A 24,465-nucleotide genomic window follows, 5' to 3' on the forward strand; every position below is an offset into this window, starting at 1 on the left:
TCCAAGTTGTATAAAATTGTAAAAGAGATATATTCAAAAGAGCAGAATGATAAACAGAATTCCAAGATTTTTCTGGTTTTGTTTTTCTTGGACACCTTTGAATATGGTTATTGTGATAGGTTTTTTATTTTGGACACGGTACTTCCTAAACTAAAATTCAGATGTAGAAAACTTTCCTGTTGCAAATACTTGATTTGATTTGTCAGCTATTAATAGTGTATCTTGGAATCAATTTAATTCTACTTAGTGAGTGTTCACATGAATATAAATTAGTTTAGTGATATTTAATTTTTTCAAAGATATCCTTGGCCCTGCTACTACAGGCAGAAATAGAACTGACTGTACAGGTGTTCAGCAGATGGAATAAAACTCCCATAAACGTGCAGGTGTGCACAGCAGGTTTATCAAGGAGAACATGAAAAAAATCTGAGTTTTTCTGGGAGTTCAGGATCAGTGTGTGGCTTTGTGTCCAGCTCCAGGCTGTGCCATTCTGAGCTGGGTGAACACACAATATCTCATGCAGCAGAAGGTGAGGTGGTTTGTTTTTTTTGTTTCTGTACCTGGGAATATATTTTTGCAAGCTTAATTAGAGAGCTTGAGAAAGAAGAGTGAGAACTAATAGTGAAAAAAAAAAAAAATGCCCACAGCTCATCTGTGGGTTCAAGTCACTGAACTTTAAGGGGAATTTCCAACTCACCCCAAAACATTATTGAGTGTCTCATTTCCTTACACTTTGCCAGGGAAACAGGTTCTCAATTTAAGCTATAAAAGCTGCTTAATAAATTCATTAAAAATATCTATTAATTCCAGGAGAAAAACCAAATTAAAAAAAAATACTCTAGGTCTTTAGCAAATCAGGAGAAATTCTTGCTTGCAGTAACATTTCTCTAGAACTGCCCTTCCCTGTACTGCTGAAAGGGCTGGGAAAGGGGCTGGGATTTCAGGATAAAACACTCACAGTGCTCACTCAGCCTCTGGTTTTTGCTGATGTTCCTGCAGGTGTTTTTTGGCCAAAATCTGCTCTCCAGTTCTGTTTTGTGCTGCTTTTTTCTGCCACCAGCCCTGGCATGCAAGTCCTGATGCTAACACCCCTTGGAGGTTAATGAGAAATGTTGAAAATAATACACTAAACATCATGGGCATCACAAATTATTTGTTTTACACTTCCCTTTCTGTAAGGACCTTCAAAAGTCAGTTTTCCTGCCCACACAGAGTTGTTTTTCTGAGCTTGCTTTCAGTGGAAAGGGAAATTCTGTGGGAATTTCACTTCCATTAGTGTGTCTGCTCTCTGCAGTGACTTTATTGACCACATAAAGAATGATGATTTTTTTTTTCCCCCCAGCAGTTCCTTCAAGAGACTTTTCTGAAGCTTGGTTTGATATGGAGAGGGAAAAAGGGTCAAGATAACAAAAGCTTTCAGGTAAATAAGCACCTGTTCTTGCTTGCAGTAACATTTCTCTAGAGTTTCTCCTGTTTTTATAAAGACCTTTCTTTGTATCTCCCAAATTTAAAAGATATTTTAAATTTTTTAAGCAGCTCTCATAGTTTAACCTGAGAACCTGTTTCCCTGGCAGAATGTAAGGAAATGATAATAATATATAATATGTTTTGGGGTGGGCTGGAAATTCACCTTAGATTTCAATGACTTGAACCCACAGATGAGCTGTGGGCAATTTTTCACTATTAGCTCATTTTCTTTCTCTCAAGCTCTTCAATTAAGCTTGTAAAAAAATATTCCCAGGTACAGAAAAACCCCAAACTATTCAGGCATTTGAAAGGATTGTAGCAACTGGAAGCACCACCTTTTTTTTTAAACAGCATTTTTTTTTCCCCTTCCCACATCATCCAATACAGCTGCTCTTTGTCCAAATACATAATGGAAACAAATTTCCAAAGCATGGAACACACCATAAAGCAGATGTTTCTGCCTGGGGGCTCTGGGAGGTGAGTTTGAAGCCTCCTGAGAACAAATGTCAACCTGAATTAACAAACAGAGTCAGAGCAGAGCAGCCTGTGGCAGAGAATTCTTCCAAAAACTGCTCCTACAAATGGAAATGGTCATGACAGCACAGCCCTGATATGAAGGAATGTGTATTTTAAGTAACTCTTTTAAAAAATTTTGCTTTTTCTGGCTTTAGAATTTTTGTCCTTGCAAGTGTGGTGCCAGCAGCTTCTGTGGGTGCTGCAGGTCCTGAGGAGCAGCTCAGTGTGATTCCCAGGGAGAAGGGATGGGAGCCAGGCACTGTGGGCAGCAGGGCACAGAACTGCATTTAATGCTGGAATTCCTCTCATTGACTCCATTTCACTGCTGTGCTGAGCTGATCCTGCACTTCCAGCTGATCTGGAGTCAGGAGAGCTTTTATCTGCAAAATACTTCCCAAACAGGCTCCTGAAGCTGCCAACAAACAGAAGCACAGGTGAAAAGTGGGGCTGCTGCTGGAAAAAAGTGGGTGAAAAGTGATTTTTAGAGGTTGCAGCCCCAGAGAAAAGATTGAACAAAAAACCAAAACAGTTTAAAAGCAGATTCAGACCAACACTGGGAGAAAATAACCAATTCCCATTTCCAGAAGGATGCCAATAACCTTACAGATACTCACTGAGAGGACTTGGCCAATCAAAGTTCTGGGGCAGAAAAGTCTATTGTTTATAGGATTAGTTTGTTATCCAACTAACTGTATATTGAGTGTTCTTGACCTTACACAAGGCTGAAAATTATCTTCATGCATTAATTATGAAATAAATCTTTACAAGCAGTATTTTGATACTGCCACCATCTCTAGGCAGAGGTCCCTGCAGTAATGCAGATTAAAATGACAATAAATCCAAATTTGCTGTGCCCAAAGCAGGGCCATACACAAACCTTTCTGCAGCAGGAATCTCTGGTGTTTGTTGGTGATGCCACCTCTGTAACCTTTTACCTGCTCCATCCAGCAGTTATTAGTGACCCAGACAACTCCTTTACAGGATGAGATTACTAGAAAATATTTACTACTTCTGACCCACAGTTTCATATAATATTTCAGAAAATATCCAGAATTAACAGCATCGTTTGTATAAAGATCTGACAGGAAAAATTTTGTTTATTTTATTGAAAATGTCTTTGTGGCCTTGTTTCTTAATACACATATAAAAACTTTCTATTCCACTGTTTTGATTGCTTTGAGCCATGTGATTAAACTAGATTTTTACAGATCACAACTGTGGCTTTTACAATGAAAAACGTGCAAGTCAAGCCTATCTGCCTTGAAAAACAGGGAATAAATAGATATTACAGAAGTAATTGATAAATTGGGCTGTTCATTTGGATTAGTGACAAATGACATTTGAGTAGGAGTCACTGCAATAAATCCAGGGGGACACTGTTCAAAACACTGTCCTTTACTGTGAACACTTTATCAATTTCTCTGTATTTAGAAATAATGCTGAAAAAAACCAATCTATATTTGTAACCTTGGATTAGAAGCACAAAGATAGTGCTGCTGTCACCATTTAATCCTGGTAATGCCCACACAGCCAGAATCTGATGTGACCAGAACTTTGGGATGTGTCTGTTCAGCTCTTTCCTGCTAGAAAGATCAAAATGTACGAGATGGAGCACAACAAATCTTCCTCTCTGTCCTCTGCTGCTTCCCCTGCAGCCTTTCAGGACAGCTGCTTGCTCCAGGCCTGGTTTCATCAACTTTTTTCATTTTAGGAGCAGCAGCAGACTGCAGAGCCTGGTGCAGCCCCAGGGAATGTTCCTGTCTGTGTGATCCCACCTTTCCAGGAAGGCAAAGGCACAAAATCCCTTCCTGAGCTGCAGATTCTCAGCACCACATTGTGACTTTCTTCCCCAGCAGGAGGAAGCAGAAATCAAAGTTTCTGGCATTTTGTTCTTCCTTTGTTCCCCTGGAGCAGCTGTAACCCTGAGGCTGCCCCAGTGTCCTTCTCCTGGATTGTGACAATTCCAGGATTCTCCTGGAATGTGACAAACTCTCCTGGCTCAGCCCATTCTGACAGGGATCCACCTGCTGCCCAAAAACAAGGGGTGGATAAATATCCAGGTATTGGAGGTGAATTTGAAACAAAAGGAATCTGGAAGAAGCCAGGCATTGCACAAACAGCAATTTAAGATGAATCATTTTGTCTTCTAAGGGAAAAGACACTGTCCACAGGGAGAGCCTGGCAGGATGGGTTTGAACCAGAGTGGAGAGAAGAGAGGAACTCCTCAGGGTGTGCTTTGGCAGAATTATGAAATAAATATAAATATGTACTGGGTGGGAATACTTTTCTCTGTTGCAAATGGTTTGAAACAATCTTAGGGTTTTTGGCCAACTCAATACATAATCCTTTAACTGCACTGTCCTTGGCAAAGAATGTGCTTCAGCTTCTGTCGAGTTAGAAGATGCTGCTCTGTTCAAAACTGATTTATTTCAGTTTGGAGTGGCACTTTAGTTTGGATGTGGCACTTGGGGCTGCAGTTCAGGGGTGACTTGTGGTGCTGGGTTATGGCTGGACCAGATGATCTTTAATTCTCTTGTTGATTCCATGATTTGTGATATGTAAGAATGATGCATAATGAATCTATAATTGTGTGTAGCAGTGCACTAAGCGACAAAATACTCCATTAATACTAGCTGTGGGTTTATTATTTACAGAAATATCAGGTTTTTAGTACTGCATTGTGATCTTTTATCTGAATTTCACCTTGGGGCTGCAATTCCAGGGCAGAGTCAACCCCATGAGGAGGATTCTGTGTTATTTGGGCTGAAGCTGCACCTCTGTGATGGTCACTCCCAAAGAGAAAAGGTCTCTGAAAACAAATGGACACCCCACAAACAGGCAGGATTAAACCAATATATTTCTTTTTCTCCCCCATGAATTATGAAGAATGATGTTTTTATTCCAAAAGGTGGGGGCTCAGCTGGAAAGGAGGTGTTGCAGATTTAGAGACTGGAGTGTTTGTGTGCTGGTGTCAACACAGCACAAGGTCTCCAGGCACAACAATGAAAATCCCACTGGCACTGTTGTCTCAGTTTTGCATTGGCATCTTGGCTCATCATTCACAGATTTGCAGCAGAGAATAATGGATTTCTCCTTCAAGGTAAGGTTAAAGAGCAAATTCTTAACACAAATGTTTCATATGAAATTGATTTTACTCTGGTAAATCTGAGAATAAACAAATCCTATCTCTAGCACAATGTCTGTAAATAATTTATTTGAAAGCATTTATACAATCAGAAAAAAAAATGGGGTAGAAGGAGGAGGTCATCTAATTCATTGAACTCTCTCTCTTAATTCTTTATCTTTGCTTAAAAATCTCAATGCAGTACCAGAAACTATTTCATTTGAGTGGTGTGATGCAGTCCTTCACTAACTTACAGTGAGGAGTTGCCTACTTCAAATTCATTTCCCTAGCAGCAGGGAAAAGTCACCAATTTTCTCCTGCTCTGTGGGCATAGAAGTGAGGTTCTCCTTTTTCTTCTTTGACTTTGCTGAAAGTCTTTGTTACATTTTGAAGTTTTTTAACAGTAATTTCAATCTAAAGGCTGTAAAGACTTTTATATCTGCTGTTATTTGACCATTTGGAGTGATTTGTGTTGGTGATTTTGTGTCTATGCTCAACTCAAGCTGGTTTTCATTTTGAATTAATTATTTTGATTATTTTTGTCCCATTTGGGCATTCCAGTGCCAAGTTCCCCTTCTGGAAAATGACACAACTGGGGTGCTTACCTGGAAATTATAACTACTCCTCTGTAGATCTGTTAGGAGTAAAGATGGAAACAATTTTAGCTGAACAAAGGGAAGATGGAAGGGAGTGTGGGAGGTGTGAGTGTGCTCAGGGTGTTCGCTGCTGTAAATAGGTTAATGTGAGCTGCAGCTACTCCATCATCCAGGAAAAGCAGGGGGGTTATGATAGAAAACTGCTCAATAGCATAAAACCCCAACAAATGTTTTTTTTTTGTCTTTAAGACTGGTGCAAGTCAAAAACTTGCTGAGCAAAAATATTTATAAATGAAAGCAATGGAGCTGGCAGGAGCATGGCTGCTGGAATCAATAATAAAAGGATAATCTGTCTTTCTTTGTGGTGCACAGAGCAATAATCTGTTGTTCAGATTGATTAAATGCCTCAACTCTGCTTTGATTATTAATCAATCTCCAAAGCAGCCCAGGGTGAGTCCAATACAAAGTACTGGAGATTGTGGATGGGGATCAGAGCAGGAGGATGGGGAAAAAAATGGAACTGAGGGGAGGTGGAGGCTTTGTGTGGATGGGTTTTTGCTAATATACATGTGAGAGGTTTGCAGAATTCTAAAAGGGGTCTAAAGGTCGAGTTTATATAAGTTTATTTAGGGATTTTGATCTCTGATTCACAAATGGAGCAAGTGCCAGACAGAGGCAGAATGTAAAACATGAGAACTAAGCTTGGCTAGAAAAAAACCTGACCAGCTACCTGCTGTTGTCTGCTGTATTCTTTGCACTAATCATTTATTTAATTTCTTTCTTACACTAAATCTCTTTTGAGTTGTGGGCTAGCCTAAGCTCTCAGCTTTTGAGCTTTTAAAAATATGAAAAAAAGAACTCTCCTTCCTATTTCTCCTGCACCCCATGCCTGGATCACATTATTGCTCAAGTGGTTTGTTGATTTTGCTGGTGGGTTTGGTGATGTGTTAAAGGGCAGTGCAAAGAATCAACATTTAACTTGTCTAAATGGCTCTTTGCTGTCTGAAAGGGGGAATCTGGGCTTGCCTTTCTTTTTCTTTTTTTGACTTCTGTTAAGAGGTTCAAATATACCTGTTTGACTGAAATTTATGACTCACACTCCACAAAATGCAAAATCTCTCAAGGCCCTGAGCAGTAACCTTTAATTTGTCTCTCCTTTGAGTCCAGAGTTGGACTAAATGACTTCCAGAGCTCCATTTCAGCTTCTCTTATTCACCCTGGTCATCCCAGCCATGCAGAACCCAGAGGAAATAAATGATTCTCCGTTCTCAGTACTCTCTCTCTGAGGATTTGCACACAAATGCACATTTTTGTTCCATTATTTCAGGTCTGTGGTTTGCAAGCTCATTCTGGATATTCAGAAGAACCTTCACCTTTTGAACAGCACTGACCTGCCTGATTAATGATAGATTATGCTGACAGGATAAATTTAATTGCATTTTCTATCTTGACTCTTTTTTAGGTTTAGATTTGGGGTTTTTTGTTGTTGTTGTTGTGGGTTTGTTTGGTTTTTTTTTTGGTTCTTTTTTTTTATGGCAGGATGAAATAATGAAGCTGATGATAAAAATGCCTATAAAAATTCTGGCAAATTTATTACAGAACAACATGGCTTGATTTCTTATTTTTCTATCCATCTGGTCATTAGGCCTTTCCAACTGTCAGTGTCTAATATAATCTCCTTTAATAGCAGCATATAATTAGCTTTATGCTGATCAGAGGCATTTGGGATGGTGGTGGTAACATTCAAATCCGAATATCAAAATCCCAAAGAAGATAACTCACAGAGACATATGTCCAAGCCAGCATTTATGACTTTTAGTCCTAAAGTCTGCAACTGGTGATTTAGACATGTGAACTGTGGAATGGAAATTTATCAATTAAGAATCCTCAGGAGTTCTGGCAGCAAAGTACAGATGTCTCTCCAAATGGTAATGTGGTAATATGTCACTTTTCCCCCTCTGTACACTCCTGTTATTGCTTCAGATATTTAATTTCTTCTTACTTGTCTAGCTTTTTATTTAAAATAAGGTAATGAAAGTCCTGCCAGTGTTCCATTAGAAACAAATTGTCTCCATTTTTAAGCTTCATCAGAGCTCTGTGTGTACAACCTGCACACACAGGTATTTCACAGAAGGGTTTCCTTAATGGCTGTTACAGAAGTGGGTCTTTTGGGAGGTGGTTTGGGGTGAATTTGTGGTGCTGCACCTACCTGATAAATGTCCTGTAAATATAACATGGTTGCCATTGTTAGGCAGGCCAGAGAAGGGTGTTGGTGTTATTGAAACCAGGACTTCATCCTAAAAGTTCCTGTTTCTCTCAATTCTTTTAGAGAATTTGAACAGCTCTTGTGGAGTTGGACAAGTCAGGTATTTGATCATAAAAGCCCAAAGTGTGGGGCAGGATTTCAAACACTACAAAAATACATTTATTGACTAGATCTAGCAAATTCTTTGGTTCATTGGAACATATTGGAACATCAGGCTTTGTATTCTGCTCTGCAGCCAGCCAGAATAAACCAAGGCTTCAAACAAGGAAATACACCTTGACAAGTGAAAATTACATCTCCTGCATTATGGTTCTTTAAGGCTGGAATTGTCTTTGAATTTAGGCTTTCACTTCTTCAATAAAAGATCACAGTTCTCTTTTTGTTCTCTGGCACTGTAACCCATTTGAGAATTCTGTCAACACCCCTTTCAAAACCACAGAAACCTGTTAAGATTTGTAGGAGAGGAAAATCTATACAAGTTACCTTTTGCTCATAACTTGAAGTGCACAGCCAGAGAAATGTTTCAGTGCTGGAAAAAGAAAAGCAGATCTCTTTCCATATGTTCCCTGTTGGAAGTGAGTAGTAGTAAACTCCAGGGTTTATTTTCAGCCTGTGTGTTTGCCCAGGGATTATTTTGGCTGTCCACTACTGTGATTTAAGTGACCAGAATGAGAGGACCCATCCAAACTCTGACAGATACCAAGAGTTTTTACACATTTCTGGGTGAGAGGATGTGGAGCACGTTGGCATCTCAGAGATCTGCCAGCATCCATTGCAGGATCCTTTAATTTCCTCCTTTAATCCTCCTTTAATTTCCTGCATCATTTAACCAGTGTTTTCTGTGGCAGGGCTGCTCTGCACATCACTGCTTCCCTTTTTATTTGTTAATAAATAGTGGCTTCTGCTCCACCAGGATTTTTGGCAGGTGCTGGTGAACACAATCCCTGCAGGCTGCAGACACAAACTGAAGACAACTCCCAGATGTTTTAATGAGGATCCAGAACCTGTTCATGGTGTGTGGGAAGCAGCCAGTCACTCACATGATGCCTCCTCTTTTCTCTTCCCTTTGCCAATAAATGTAGTTTAGGATTAAACTCTTTCTCTACTCTTGATATTCTTATTTTTTGGCTTCTCCCAGGAACTTATCGCCAATCAAACTTCCTTTGGACAAAGTGTAATTTTGATCTATAGGGTGGGGAAAAAGGAATTCTGCAGTCTAAGTAAATTGAAAAATTCTACACCAACATAAAAGAGCAGCTAAGACTGTTTTACATAGAGCTGAACTTTTAAAAAATGCTATTAAATATTTTGAACTATTTTAATTCATGCACCAAGCTCTATAGACAAAGCTATTGAAATATTGAGACCCTACAGAGATCCCAATAGGACTTGCTTTCAAGTTGAATTTAACTGAGTTAACTCTTAATTGAATTTTGTTTTCTTTTTTAAATTCTCAACTTATGAAACAAAAATTTAAAAATATGCCTGATGTTATATCTTAGAAACTTTGAAAAGATCCCCAGAGGTCAATGGAGACTTTCCATGTGAACATAATTATTGATAATTTGAGGAATGTGCCCTACAACCATAAGGGGAAGGTAAAAATTGGATAACTCATCAAAAAAGTGCATTCTTATTCAGCAGAACAGAAAACTTTGAGCAGTGCAGAGATGGTAGGAAAAGTTCTTATAACAGGAGCAACTTCAGCTGGTTGGGACTGGGATTCATTTCAGGCTGGTTCCAGTAACAGTTCTTTAAGATACAAGAAAAATCTGTTCTAAAACTCCATCCTGACCTCTTTACTGCTGTTCTTGGCATCATCTGACACGTTCAAAGAAGTTTTACACAACTATTAATTGGATCTTTGGGGGAAGATCAGCAGAATTTCCACTTCTCAGCAAAACCAAGTGGCTGTAACTGGAGGCTATCCTAGATCACTGTAAGAACATCAGCCATGGGAATTTCACCCTGAAGAATGAGACCTCTGTGAACCTTTATCTCCTGGCTGTCCCAGGTTCCTGCATTTTGCCAGTCAAAGGCACCTGGAGCAATTTCTGAGTGTTATGTGGGGCAGGGCTGAAAGAATTAACCTCAGGACTGGTGCAAGTGGAAAGAGGCAGCACTTAGAGAATGTAGGTGTTGAAATCACTGACTCGAAACATTAGTGAATTAGATTATTGATTTCTCTTGAGTGCCTTGACAGATAAAATGGCAAAGCAAAATGTTCATCTTCAAATGCATCACTTGAAGAAAATAGGAGGATGTGGCAGGGAAGGAAGGAGATGATGAATGTTACTTTGTTAGAGAGGAGAAAATGCAATTGTTCTGCATGAGGTGTTCATCACTTTGCTTTTTCTGTTCTATAGCATTTGATAAACGTCCATTTAGCTGTAGCAGGCAAAAATCAACTTTAAAGTCTTGGTTCATGGGTCATCTTTCAAAGCATTACATCTTAACTGTATTAACTTTTGTCTGGTTCTGTACAACAGTTTAATGGCTGAGGCTTCCAGCAGTGCTCAGGAGAGAGTAGTGAGGAATTTCACTCTGAACAGGGAGGGTGTGAAGCACCTGCATTGCCATTCTAGAGAAATCCCTCTGGAGATGCAGCTCTTAGAGGAGAAACACCTGGCTGCAAACACATCTCTTCAGAATAACACTGCAGCTGCCCTTGGAGGGATTCTGTGCTCTTACCCATCACTGGGAGTGGTTTTGGGGAGGGAGGACACCCTGCATGTTTGTGGTGCCAAGCCATGGGCAGGCAGATTCACACAGGTGTTCCAGGTGTCAAAGGAAAGGGAGTAAGCAAAAATGCTGCATGTAGATTTATTCGCTTTAAGGAAATGCAGTCTTGCTTATTTAAAAAGAATTCACCAGTTTTCTTCCTTGAAAAAGTTGGTGAAAAATGAGAACTTTTGCTGGGAAATACCACCCTTTTTAACAGCACCTACACCCAGCCCTACAAAAGCTCAGTTAATCTGAATTTCTTCTGTAGTCTCTAGCTTTTTGCTCACATTTATATGCACAACAGCATCCAGCAAAGTTTTTCCTTGTTCCTGAGTTAAATTACCAGAGCAGATTTGGAAGGTGACAGCGACAGCAGTTCTGTTCTCAAGGCAGGTTTGGTGAAAGATCTTTACTATTTATTACATCTATTCCCAGTGGAAGATTGCAATTAGTATCCCACTTCCAGCAACTCTTTACCTGAATCCTGACAGCTCTTAATTATGTGTGAAAGAAGTTGTTACATGCAGAGAAATTTCTCAGGGAGAATTACCAGGGAGATGCATTCCAGCTTAGAACTTCTGCAGCAGGGCTGTTTGTCTTGTGGTTCTCTTGGTTTTGCTTCAGGAGCTGGGAGACTCTGCCTGACTTTTGATACCAGAATTTGCATTGGGAAGGAATTTCTGCTGCTTCTTTCCCAGTGTTTCTCTCCCTCTTTTTCTTTTTTTTTTTTTTCATTTTTTCCCCTTTTCTGTTAGTCAGATTTGGTTTTGTGTTTCTTTCCTCTTGCAGCCTACCTCTGAGTTAACTGCTCAAGGAAACACAAAGAAATAAGTAACAAGCTTTCAAATTTCTGATCAAGTTTAATCTTATTATTCAGCTATGCAACTTTATTACCCTTCAGTTATAAATGTTTTATTTTCTGGTTAAGTATTCATTAGCAGAAATGTATTAATGTCTACACTCAGAGAAATGCACCACCATGGCAGATGTGTTGATTTCCAAATTAACTTCAAGCCTGCAGAAACTGGCTTTTAAAAAATGTCTTATTCCAAGTCGTGCTAAATCCAAGATTTTATGTGATGCCCAGCTTGCAGCCCATGTTAATGAGTGAAGATGACTGAGCCAGGACAGATGTGCAGATTCCTGGTCCACAGTAGGTGTAGGGTGCTGCAACTCTGCCTTTTCAAACACTTAGTGGGGCTGTTGTGACAAGATTTTAATGTGTGATGCATCCTATGAGATTTCTGTTGGGAAGTTGGGCTTTACTGCATTGATATTTCCAGAGAAACTTTTTTTCCCTAAAAACTTCCAGGAAGCTCCCAATGTTTTACCACAATTAAATTGTATTTGTGAGGGGTTATTATTTCCTGCCCAGTCTTTCATCATAGAGGTTATTCAATTATGGATGGTCACTCTGTTTTAATAATTCTTTCTGAATTTAAATCTCAGCATGACACTTAAGATGGCTTGAACTGAACCTCATTTATTACAGATAACAGCACAAGGTATTTTAAATTATAAAATGCAGAGTTCCAGGAAAGAGATGATCACTGGGGGTTGAGGTAGTAACTTGATTTTGTGGATTGACTTCCATTGATGGTTTCCCCACTCCCTAATCAATGTGCTGCAGGAAACAGCTCTGTGTGTGACTGTAGTTTATCTTTATTTTCTTTTGCTGCTATTAAGCCATCAATAGAATTGTCAATAAAGGAGCTGGCCACTTGTTCTGTAGTGGAGACATTAGAGAATGTTCCTGAAAGAAGCCATTGGTGTCCCAGGAGCACTGAAAGCAGAGTTTCAGAAAGCCATTTAAGCTTTTGTGGCTGCAGCTCTTCCCCAGCAGGGCTGAGCTTTTTGGGGACAAGGTCACCCCGCTGCCCTCCATGGAAGGGGAGTGCCCAGCTGCTTGGGGAGGAGAATTACAGGGCTTTTTTCCTGCCTAATTAGCAATATTACTTTCTATTTTGCACATCCCTCTGCATGTGCTCTGCAGAAGTCTGCAGGGAGCTCATTATGTTCCCAGCCTTGTAGTTAGAGGTTTGCAAAGCTGTACCTTCAGGGGGGTGGGAGCTGCATTCACTTGCAGGAATCCCTCAGCCAGGCTGAAAACTTGTAGGAGCTCTGTAAGATGTCTCCTGTGGGCTGTGCTTTATCCTGCCCTGTGTGCTCCTGCAGAGAAGCTGTCCAGATGAATCTTCTTGACATATTTTCTCTCTGAGATAATGGCTGAGGGCAGAATTTTGGCTCTGATGTCATCTGTTAATGAGTCTCTAACCACTGAATGTGTTAGGGGAGAAAGAGGAGACAATGAACCCTTGCTTAAACCTCCTTGGCATGATATTTCAGTGTGGCTCAATTTTCTATCAGTATATTTTAATTTTTCCTGCCCCTTTGGTGGAGCCATGGGAGAATCCCACTGCAAGACAAGGAGCTTTCAAAGCAGGGATGTAGGGCAGCAGCTTATGAAACCCCTTGGAGGACAATAACATGAACATTTGTTGTGAGAATGGCTGTCTGACTCCAAACACTTCTCTCTGAGCTTTCTTCTCCTGCAGGCTGGATCCCTAAATCAGAAAAGACGGCCCCATGCACCTCGTGGAATTATTTTGTGTAAGCAAGATAAACAGTTTAAACTGGAGCAGGAATTGTGCCATTATTTCCTGGCCACCATGGAGCTATGCCAGAAGCTGCTCCTTGAAAATTCTGTTAATCTTTGCTCAGTGGGGATGTCACTGTGTGAAGTCCCAATGGCTCAAGTTGATCAGCACTTTAAAGAGAATTATTAGTCAGAGGCTTATAAAAAGATGCAATATTTCCCCTTGTGGATGAGCTGCACCTTTCTTACTCTCACTGCCCCCAGATAAATGATTTTGGATTTGTGTAATCATCTGTGGGCACACACACTACACCCCATTATCCTGTGGGAAAAGTCTGATTTAAGTGATCACACACAATGGTGTTACCAACATCCACTGGAATACAGGTGCACAGAGCCCAGAATTAAAAGGGCAGTTTCATTTAACAGAACCTGGTTTGCAAAATAATAGCTTTTCACAGTTATAATTGAAATATTGCTATTAATAAGCATTTTTTAGGAGTGTAAATGACATCAGCAGCCCTGAGAACTGCCTGGTAGGAAGTCAGAAAGTGCAAGTGTCAGGAGACAATTAGCACATGCTGTCCCTTAGATTACCTGCACACCCCAGGGCTGAACAATTCAATCATATCAATACCAAACTCAGGGAATGCCCAGTATTGCTCCTGGAAGATGCTTATTGTGCTTTAGGAGACAAAAAAAAAGAAAATTTATCCACACAGGGAAAAATAACTGCCACAAATCTGTTTTGTTTGCTCACAAGTCATCTGATTTGGTGCTGATCAGCCTTGGTATTTCTGGTTTTATTAACATGGATGGTTTCTGTGGGGTGTGGAATAGTTTGGGAAGCTGGTGAGAAATATGCTGTCACACCATGCCTGAATTATTATGCAGATAAAATTTACCAACTTCCCTCCTCCAGTTTATCCTGTTTGGAAAGATACATGAGAAATAAATGGCTGGTTTTAGTGGAAGTAAGTGCTGCTTCATCTGGAATAAACATCCTGTCATTTCAGGATTTACAGCAGTCACCATTCTCCAGTGCTTCTGCTCTGCTTCTTCTCTGCTTTAATTGCATTTTTAGCCTTTCTCATTTGCTTACCAACTTCTTTTGTTTGTTTTTTTTTTTATTTGTTTGGGTTTTTTTTCCCCTCAGATAATCCAGGAGGTGAAGAATGACCAGGCAGAACTCAAATGCCATTTTGTTTTGTTTCATAGCTGATTAGAAAGGAGCTGGCCCCTCTCAGATGCTCTCTGGGGTGTTTGAAATTGAGTCATAATTGCTGATGCCAAAAGCTGTCAGTAGAATGGGATAGGAAGCAGTCAGCTCTTCTTAGTGTTATATAAAGTTGTCATTTTGGAAGAGTGAGCAATGATAAAGAACTGTTGCAGTGCTTTTGCTGTTTTCACCACGCTTGTGTTGGTCTCTTTCCTAATCAATTCATTTTCTCCTTCTTCTTGAGTTCTTCCTAAGGAAGGAATTCAGAACAAAGAAACAGGAATTTAGGAGAAATAAGGCTGCATTTTTAAAAATATTTCTATCAAACATGCTTGCTCCTGCATGCAGTATAATAATGTATATAAAGATTTAGGATTTTCATGTAAAACATGAATTTGAATGTATTTTTTTATTGTGACAGGCATATTAGCAGCATCTAGCTGTACATTTAAAAAGAAAATTCTATAAAACATTGTTAGCTCTGTATGTAATGCAAATATTTACCAGACAGAATGCTGACTTCCCTAATCACGTGTGATTTAGTGAGTAATATAAAGCATATTAATATTGATATTGTTTGAAATCTTAGAGAATACTCTCACTGGCTTTTGCAGCATGGATGTTTTCAAGTGGACAGCACTGAGCCCACTCTGAGAACTCATTTCTTTGCTTTCTCATTAACATTCAAATTACTTGCAGGATGATTATTAATGAAAATGGACATTGTACAGTCCAGCTCTGCAGCCACTATAACTTACTTATAGCAACAATTTACCCTTGGCTTTCTGTAACCTGCAAGGTGATGAAATAATCCTGAATTCTGCCTTTCATAGCTGAGCTCCCAGTGTGTTCCTCCGTGTGCTGCTGCACTGGTTTGCTGAGTCAATGTTCAGTTTCTCTTCCACTGAGGGGATTGCAGCTTTTCTGAAACAGAGCAGAACAGAACCTGCTCACCCAGTGACTCATTGTTTGGTGAATTATGCTTCAAGAATGGCACAGTGTTCACCCTGTGCCCATTGAACAGACACAGCTTCCCTGGGCTGCTGCTGTGCCTCCCAGAGCTGCTGCTGCTCTGTTGTTATCTGACTGCAGCTATCAGCTCCTCAGACATTAGGGGAAGAAAATATGTTCAGCTGCCACACCAGCAGAAATTCACCTGGCTGCAGGCTCTGTAAATCTGCCTTATAAATGCCTCTTGCCTTTACAAAACACTGAGCCAAACTGAAAAATGGGCAAATTCTTCTGCAAGGCAGGAAAGGCTGAAGCAGAGGGGAGGAAGGCTTGGGGAGAAAACATGGGATGCATTTGTTTACTTTGAGACTTGGTAAATGAAATAGGAACACAAAGGCAAGTGTGCTCTTAGAGATGGCAAATTCTCAATATGGAAATTGTTCATTATCTGCACAAAATGGCAAACCAGTTTTACCAAGCAAGTGCATCAAGGGCCTGACTTCCAGCTGTGGGCTGTTCTTCCAATGCTTGTCAAGCAGTATAAATAATATTTAAGTGATGGTCTTTTTTAGAGTTTTTGTTTTTCTCAGATAAGCAAAATGATGGAGTTTGGCCACCAGAAATTGGCTCTTTCTTTCAACCTTGTAAATATCCAGGTTATGTTTAATAATTTGAAATTTAGATTTTGTCTGGATAAATCACGAGTTTGGAAGCAGAAGAGAATGATTTCTATCATTAACCCCATTCCAAACATCCTTAGTTACAATTGGATCTGACATAAGAAATCAATTATCCTTGGCATGGGAGCTTTGACACACTCCATGGTTTTGGAGGTAAAACAATGAAAATCTGGAGAAGTTAATGGCCTTGCTCTGTAGTAGCTGAGAGGAGATGGCTGTTGGGATAACAATAACACCTCCCCTCACTTTTCCTCACAAATGCAGTTTGCCTGGATACTGTGTGATCCCCTGATGAGAGAACCTTGCTGCTCTCAGTACTTTGAATTCCACAGAACCATTTCCCAAGACTTTTCTAAGGCAAAGGTTTTCCTTTGTTTGTCCTGGGCTTCTGCTGTTTCCTTTAGCAGCCTGCAGCTCTGTTAATCCAAGAAAATTTCCTACAGCCCTAAACCTATCACTGTAACCTTAGATTTCCATAATTTTAACTCTATTTCTATTTCCTTTGCTGGTGCCCCAGTCCCCCTTTCCCCTGCAGCAAAGGTTCCACAGTTTCCTAGTCTAGGAGCAGAAGAAATACCACATCTGGGTATTTTTCAGTTGTTTCATCTGTCATATTTCAGATTTAACTTGATGTATTTGTATTTCACTTCATTCTTCATGTTTAGCTTGATTTAAAGATTTTGGAGGAAAAATATCTTCTAAGGCATATCTGGTTTTTTTGGTTGTTTTTCCAAGTTGGCTCCTGCTTTTGATTAATCTTCTGAGCAACAATATTCTGTTTTTCACTGTGTGCACACTGTACACATGATTTAAAGTCCTGAATCTGAGATGTTAATATTCAAAGCCAGACTTGTATTACTGTGTTTATGACATAAAGATATTTTCAATGTGTTCATACCAGTATCTGATTTTTAAATTACCCCTATTTTTGCAGGGGAAAAAAAGTATATAAAATAAAGAACTTTTTTTTTTTTTTTTGTTCTTCTATATTTAGGAATAATGATTATGTGCTTATTTATATTCATAGATACTATATAAAGTTATTATTATTGCTTTATGGAAAAGCAAGTATGTTTTTTATTTGGTAAGAGGATACAGAGCCAACTTTATTTAATGCCCCTTTCTTGAGGGGTGAGGAAAGCTAAGATGGGAGGGAGTTTTCAAAACAGGGACTCTGGTGCTGTGACTTGTGTCATTTTAACCTCTGAAGGTCAAATAATGTTGTTTTTGCAGAATTACAGCCACATGTTTGGTTCCCATCTCTCCCATGAGCATTCTAAGGCTGAAATCTTCAGTTTTGGGGAAAAGGTAGATGAATTTTTTTGCCCTTTATCCTGTAAGAATATCTTGCCCTGATCTGGATGGGTGTTTCTTACTAGCTTATTTACCTAAAAATAAATATTTGGTGGTGTTGGGCTTTGGTAGAGCTCTCCCTGTGTTCGAAGGGGAGCAGCAGGAAAGACAAAAAAATAATTTATTTCCATTAAGAAAAAAATCCTTGAAGGTGCATGGTATTTGTGGGCCCATGGAAATCAAGGTGTGGTTTGACTTCCACAAAACAACATTTCAGAACCAGAATTAAAGGAGGAAAGTCATGAGGTCTGCTGATGGCACAATTCTAACTCTATTTCTTTAAATTTTTCCCTTGACTTGTTAATATGTTTCCCCCTCACTCGTTTAATTCTCTTCTTCTATGGAAGTTGGGCAAAATTCTAAGCTAAGACTTTTTTTTTCTTTTTTTGGTAACTGTTTCTTTTTGGCTTGCATGAAAATAACTTTCTTAATAATGCCACAATACAGCAGTTGTACAAATTATCCTGAGAGAGAGACGTGCTGAAATCATTGAGAGACTCTTGCATTATTTACATCATGACATTCTGTCAGTGCACCAATGCTCAAAACCATTTATATTATTTGATTTAACAAACATGCAAATCAGGTGCACGCTTCCCTAGGAATGCAAATATCCCTAATGAGGAAAGACAAACTTCAGAACAAACAAACAAGAGCAGAGAAAATGTTAAATATTTTGTGTGGCAGTGGGGATGGGAAGGAGGGGGCTGGAGATGCTGGGATGTAATCCTGGCACTGTTCAACCTGCCCAACTTGCAGCTCTGACAGATAATTGTTTTTAGCAGGGAGGATGGCAGAGTTTTCCCATAAGAAGGTGTGAAAATCTCTTTGTGGCAATCTAGAGAGTTGAGAGGATTGAGCTGCTCTGGCTGCCTTTAACTGGGCACAATCCCCCCAAAGGGCTCAGCTCCCTGAACACTTGTTTGTGCTGCAATAATTAAAAGAGCTGCTCGATTTGGGTGGAGTGGGAACAGCATTGTGGTGAATTGGGTTTAAGTATTTCAGGAGGATTTTCAGAGAAACACTCAGTTCAGATTTCATGGCAGAGCTGGCCCTGGTTTGGTGAGGATGGCTGATATCTCTGAACCACAGTGCTCTGGATTGAGTTTCTGCATGGTGGGAATGGGTTTTATTGTGCTATGTTTGTGCTATGCTTGTTGTTATGCACTGATCACTGAAAACTTTATCTTCCATTACAAGCTGGATTCCTTTCTGAAGAGCAATTAAACAAAATTTGCTTACTAAAATAAGACATCATTTATTTCAAGCTGGCTCCTATTTTGAATTTTGATGGCTTCCTGCTAAATATGCAAGCTTTCTTTTCTGTGAAATTAGTTCAGTATCTAAAAATCTGAATTCTTTGCTTTTTTTTTTTTTTTTTTTTTTTTTCATCGTGTAGCTTCAGCCCCCAAAGTTCTGGCAAGAATTATATTTGCCAATTATCAGCCATCTTTAAGATCATTATGGTAAAATTAGTCTGACTTCTCAAAGATCTATGAATTATGGATAGTGCATGAGTAATAAATGGGGTAAAATGTTTTAATTAACATTCTTCAGCAGTCCTTTAGCTACATATTGTATGGAACTCTTGCCTTGCAGACTTTTAACTGTCACTGCAGATCTGGTCTTGCTTTAGCTCAGCCTGGTTTGTTTGTGCTGGCAGAGCTGATGGGGAGGGATCCTGAGCAGCAGAGCAAAACCATCCTGAGAAATGATTCCTTGAACTTCCCACGTGCTGCTGAATCTGTCAGGCAGAAATGGATATCAGAGGCTGGGGGAGTTCTCTGAGCAAAAATATTATTATTATTATTATTATTATTATTATTATTATTATTATTATTATTATTATTATTATTATTATTATTATTATTATTATTATTATTATTATTTATTGCCTGGTGAGATCTGTGCCAAGGTGGTGCCAAATCCCCACGTGGCAGTGGCTGTGGAATTCTTGCAGGGGTGACAATTCCTTGGGATGGGGACACCAGGAATGACAATTCCTGGGGATTGGGTCACATTTCAGGGCTGACATTCCTTGGGGTGGGGACACAGCAGGGTGACAATTCTTTGGGGTGGGGACACATTGGCAGGGTGACAATTCCTTGGGATGGGGACACCAGGGGTGACAATTCCTTGGAATGGAGACACATTTCAGGGGTGACATTTCCTTGGGATGGAGACACATTTCAGGGCTGACATTCCTTGGGATGGGGACACAGCAGGGTGATAATTCCTTGGGGTGGGGACACAGCAGGGTGACAATTCCTTGGGATGGGGACACCAGGGGTGACAATTCCTTGGAATGGAGACACATTTCAGGGGTGACAATTCCTTGGGGTGGGGACACCAGGCTGTGCTGCTCCCCTTGACCTGCAGCTGCAGCAGCAGCACCAAATTCCCTTTTCCTTTCTCTCCCCTCTCCCTGTGCACTCCCAGGTGTGGCAGGTGCAGGTTTTGTGCTGAGCCCTCTCTGCAGGAGTGAGGGGGCTGGAATTGCTGGAATTGCTGGAATTGCTGGAATTGCTGGGATTGCTGGGATTGCTGGAATTGCTGGGATTGCTGGAATTGCTGGAATTGCTGGAGTTGCTGGGATTGCTGGAATTGCTGGGATTGCTGGAATTGCTGGAATTGCTGGGATTGCTGGGATTGCTGGAGTTGCTGGAATTGCTGGAATTGCTGGAATTGCTGGAATTGCTGGAATTGCTGGGATTGCTGGAATTGCTGGGATTGCTGGGATTGCTGGAATTGCTGGGATTGCTGGGATTGCTGGAATTGCTGGGATTGCTGGGATTGCTGGGATTGCTGGAGTTGCTGGGATTGCTGGAATTGCTGGAATTGCTGGAATTGCTGGGATTGCTGGGATTGCTGGAATTGCTGGGATTGCTGGAATTGCTGGGATTGCTGGGATTGCTGGGATTGCTGGAATTGCTGGGATTGCTGGGATTGCTGGGATTGCTGGAATTGCTGGAATTGCTGGGATTGCTGGGATTGCTGGGATTGCTGGAATTGCTGGAATTGCTGGAGTTGCTGGGATTGCTGGGATTGCTGGAATTGCTGGAGTTGCTGGGATTGCTGGGATTGCTGGAGTTGCTGGGATTGCTGGAATTGCTGGAATTGCTGGAATTGCTGGGATTGCTGGAATTGCTGGGCAGAGCAAACCTGACATTCACAAACCCCTCACTAGAAGCTGGACCAGCATCTGATTAAATTGTTACCTCCAGTTCCTCTAATTAATGCCTTGGCTGGGGCTCCAATAGAACAGGATTTCAGTGGGTTTCTTAAGAATTATTCCCCACTCTGTACACATTAAACTGACTTTTAAGTTGCTGTCAGCTAAAATGCTGCTCTGAAATCTGAACTGGCAGGTGCCCTTAAGTCTTGTTGATTTGGATTAATGTTTTAAGTACTAGCAGAAATTATATTTACAGTGCATAAAACCAACCTTAAAACGGAGCTGTAATGCAGAATGTTGTTGAAGGACTCAGATCCTCCAGCTGAGTATTTATTTTTTACCCTAATTTTGTAGAAAAATGCGAGGAAAAAAAAGATGTGTGACAAACCAACAGATAAATGCATTAATAGTTTATGGTAGTAAACTTGTCTAGGGAGCAGAGTTTATCCAAACTTTCCTTGGGATTTGCAACTTTACAAAAAAGAACTTCCATGTCAGGAATTTTGGTTTTAAATTAATATAGTGGGAGCATCCTTCACCACTTGTGTTCTCTTCAGACTTCTTATTGTGAATATAGATAATACATCCAAGTGACCAAATAGAAGATTTGGAATGAGGAATTCAGGAAAGGAAAAAAGTGACACCTTTATTAAATAATCTGCCATTGCATAGTCTTTGAAGAAAGCTTAATTGTGATCTGTTTGTTAATTTTAATTTGAAATATTAAGTTGTTTTGGTTTTTTTACCAAGATTTTTTATCAGTTGGTTGGAGTCCTTTGTGCCAGAAGTCAATGTGGATTGTCAGAGTAAAACAAGGATTTGAAAACTACAGGAGTCAAGAACAGATGAGCATCTTCTTTGTTCCTGTTTGGGATTATTTTGGTATCTTTTTCTATATAGAAATATCTATTTGATTTTAAATGATTTGATCCTTTTTTTAAAAACTTTTTCCTTTTTTTAGACTGTGGGCAAAAATAGTTCTGTATTCTCTGTTCTTTTCAAGGACAGTGGAAATGAGCTTTTTATTTTCATTTCTGAGTTTATGTTGGTCTCTTTTTAGAACTATCCTTACAACTTGCTTTTCAGATTGGAAAGTTTTCTGAGAGAGTGGAGACAAGAAAGGCTGTGTGAGAACAAGGGTTGCATGTTAGTTTGATTTCCTTGTGAAAGAATGATGATTTTTTTGTTTGAAATGGTCTGCCAGAGAGATTTGAGGAGGTGTTCAGCAGCACTAAGATGAACTCTGTGGTTCCAGTTTTGCAGGTTTATAAATCCTGCAGGGGAAGGTGCAGCCTGGAGAGGGACTGGACCAAAACTGGTACCAGAGAGTTGGGAGGCTGGAGGAAACTCTTCTGGCTTGAATTTGGTGGTTAATGGTTTGTTTTTGCAGTTGTTGGAGTTTTTGGGGTGCTCTGATCTGTGCTTGTGTTTCTCCCTGAGCTGGGGATGTTTCTGCTCCATCTCAGCCTGAGCTGCATCACTTCCCTCTGACTTCTGCAATTTAAAGGATTTCTGAAAATCCTCCATTCCCTGAGATCAAAAGCTTCTGTAAACCTGGCTAAGTCAGCTGCACTGGAGCTGTTTGAGGTGATATTGGCTGACAATCTACCTCCCAAATCTCTCTCTTGCCTCAAGTGTCTGAGCAGTGACTAAAGCAATGCTACAAATTTGATCAGTATTCTTATTTTTCACCCAGGTCTTACCCCTGCTGATTCAGTACTCCTCTGACCAATTCCTTTTAAGAAGTAGTGGCTGTTTTCTGATCCTGCTGATTCCCAAGTGGTTTCAAATTCACATTTTTTATTTTTTTAAAGAGTCATTTCTCCATGTTTAAATAGAAGCCAGCATGAAGAAGGTGGCAGTGCTTCAGCAGGGATTGAGCTGAATATATTTCCTTCTGAGCTCAATTAGCTCGTGCTCTTTAATTTGACTTGGAGCTATGATTAGCTGTAAAAACCCCAAATTCCAAAGTTTTATGTGACCCTGAGACACAGCTATTTTTCAGAAATAACTGGTGCCTTTAGTTTGGTATTTTTGCTTGAAAAATGAATTGTGGCTCTTCCCAATATTGAGACATTCCCAATTTGGATACCCCTGTCTTATTTTAAATGGTCTCTTGGGCTTCTATCTGCTGTTTTACAGGTGGATGAGGAACTCCTCCAATTGATTTATTTTTAAAGATGGCCTTTTAAGGCTGGTTTATATCTGTCCCAAACTGATGGAGCTGGGATGGAGCAGGGGCTGTGCTGCTGTGCCAGAGCCTGACTGCTCAGAGCTCAGGGAAAGACAAACTCTCATTTGAGAAGCAAACAGAAAATCCTCTGTGTTCATCTCAGCTGCTCCTGCAAGAGCAAAATAATCCCAGAGAATGAAGGAGGAATCAGAGCAGGCACCCACTGCTCACCCACACTGTGCCTATCTGTCACTTTGTGTCAGGAGTAATGTGTGAAGAGTGTCTGCTCTGAAAAATATTTATGGCATGCTCATTCCAGCTTGTTTCCTTGTTTTATCTCATTTTGTTATTGAAAGGAAAGGCTGATATATTTCTCTGTGGCTGATGTCTTTAGGAGTATTCAAGGCAGCCCCACTGATTTGAGATTTTCATATTAATACCAAAAATAATCAGCATGAAATGGCCAAAACAAGCCCACCCTCTCTGGTTTGGCTGTTAAAATGCAGAATAAACAACTTCTATCTGTCTTAGGCACATGATGGGTTAATCACTCATGAAGTCATCATTATCTTGCAAATATGACTTAGAGCTCAGGGGAAATGAAAAATAAAATAAATGCCATGCTGCTATTTTTCTTTATTATTGGAAGACATTCCATGGTGTCAATGCATGCAGAGAATGTTGGACAAGTGTTTAAAGAGATTAAGCTGCTGTTTGGGGAGGATTTTCAGAGAAAGCTGCAGAAGCTATTACACAGTGTGCTACTTCATGTTTTAGGAGAATAGGTAATACAGAATAGGTAACAAGATGGAATAAACAAATACTTTTATGCCTGCTGGACCGTGGGGGTGTTTGCCTAAATAAGAGAGACCTCAGCTTGTCATTCCTCATCCAAGCAGAATTCCTTTCAAATACCACTTTGTGTGACATAACAACTGCAGATCTTAGAAAAATATGGCTCAAAAAGCTTTTCCACTTTATTTTTTTAAATTTATTGCTCACCCATAAGAAAAGATGAACTAACTGTTTGTGATTAATATTTACTCTTTTTTCTAAATATCCTTTTTTACCTTCATCACCCTCTGTTTCTGTCCCCAATTTTTTTTCCACTTTTAGATTAAACTCTAAACCAGTTCACTGTACCAGAGTACAAACACCTGGTGACCAGGACATAAAAAGGGAAATTCATGAGAACCTTAGGGAATTTTGCAAGGTAAGTCATGTATCTAGTATGAGTTTGACTTTTTAAACTCTGTTGTGAGGGGTATTTGGGGACATGAAGAAATGACTGCTAGAAATATCTAATTTTTTATTCTTAAAAATCATTTGCTACAAACAAATGAAGATTTTTAGCTGTGTGTATCATTTGTCTTTGAAAAAGACCAGACACTGAAAAAGTTTTATAAAATGAGTCTTTGATTTTGGAAAGAAATAGGAATTGTGGACAAGCCCATTATGCTTTCAGTATCCCTCCTCATTTCCACGCTTCCCAGTCAAATTAATTTGGAAAAATGGTGAAATTGGTGGAGCTTGATAATGCTGAAGATTTGTCTGTGCCCACCATTTGGGGTCTGCATGAAGAGCCATGTGATGGGTGAATCAGAAATTCTAACAAAGCCACAGGA

The 24,465-nt window shown here is 39.9% G+C and overlaps 1 long non-coding RNA gene across 1 annotated transcript; it reads left to right on the forward strand.

Moving 5' to 3' along the window:
- The first annotated feature begins 1,295 nt into the window (after positions 1–1,295).
- Positions 1,296–24,465, forward strand: LOC306808452. Its single transcript, XR_013776044.1, has 3 exons — positions 1,296–1,420; positions 23,957–24,053; positions 24,334–24,465. It is a non-coding gene; the product is annotated as an uncharacterized lncRNA (long non-coding RNA).

The sequence above is a fragment of the Erithacus rubecula genome (assembly GCF_903797595.1).
Source record: "Erithacus rubecula genome assembly, chromosome: 15".
NCBI lineage: Eukaryota > Metazoa > Chordata > Aves > Passeriformes > Muscicapidae > Erithacus > Erithacus rubecula.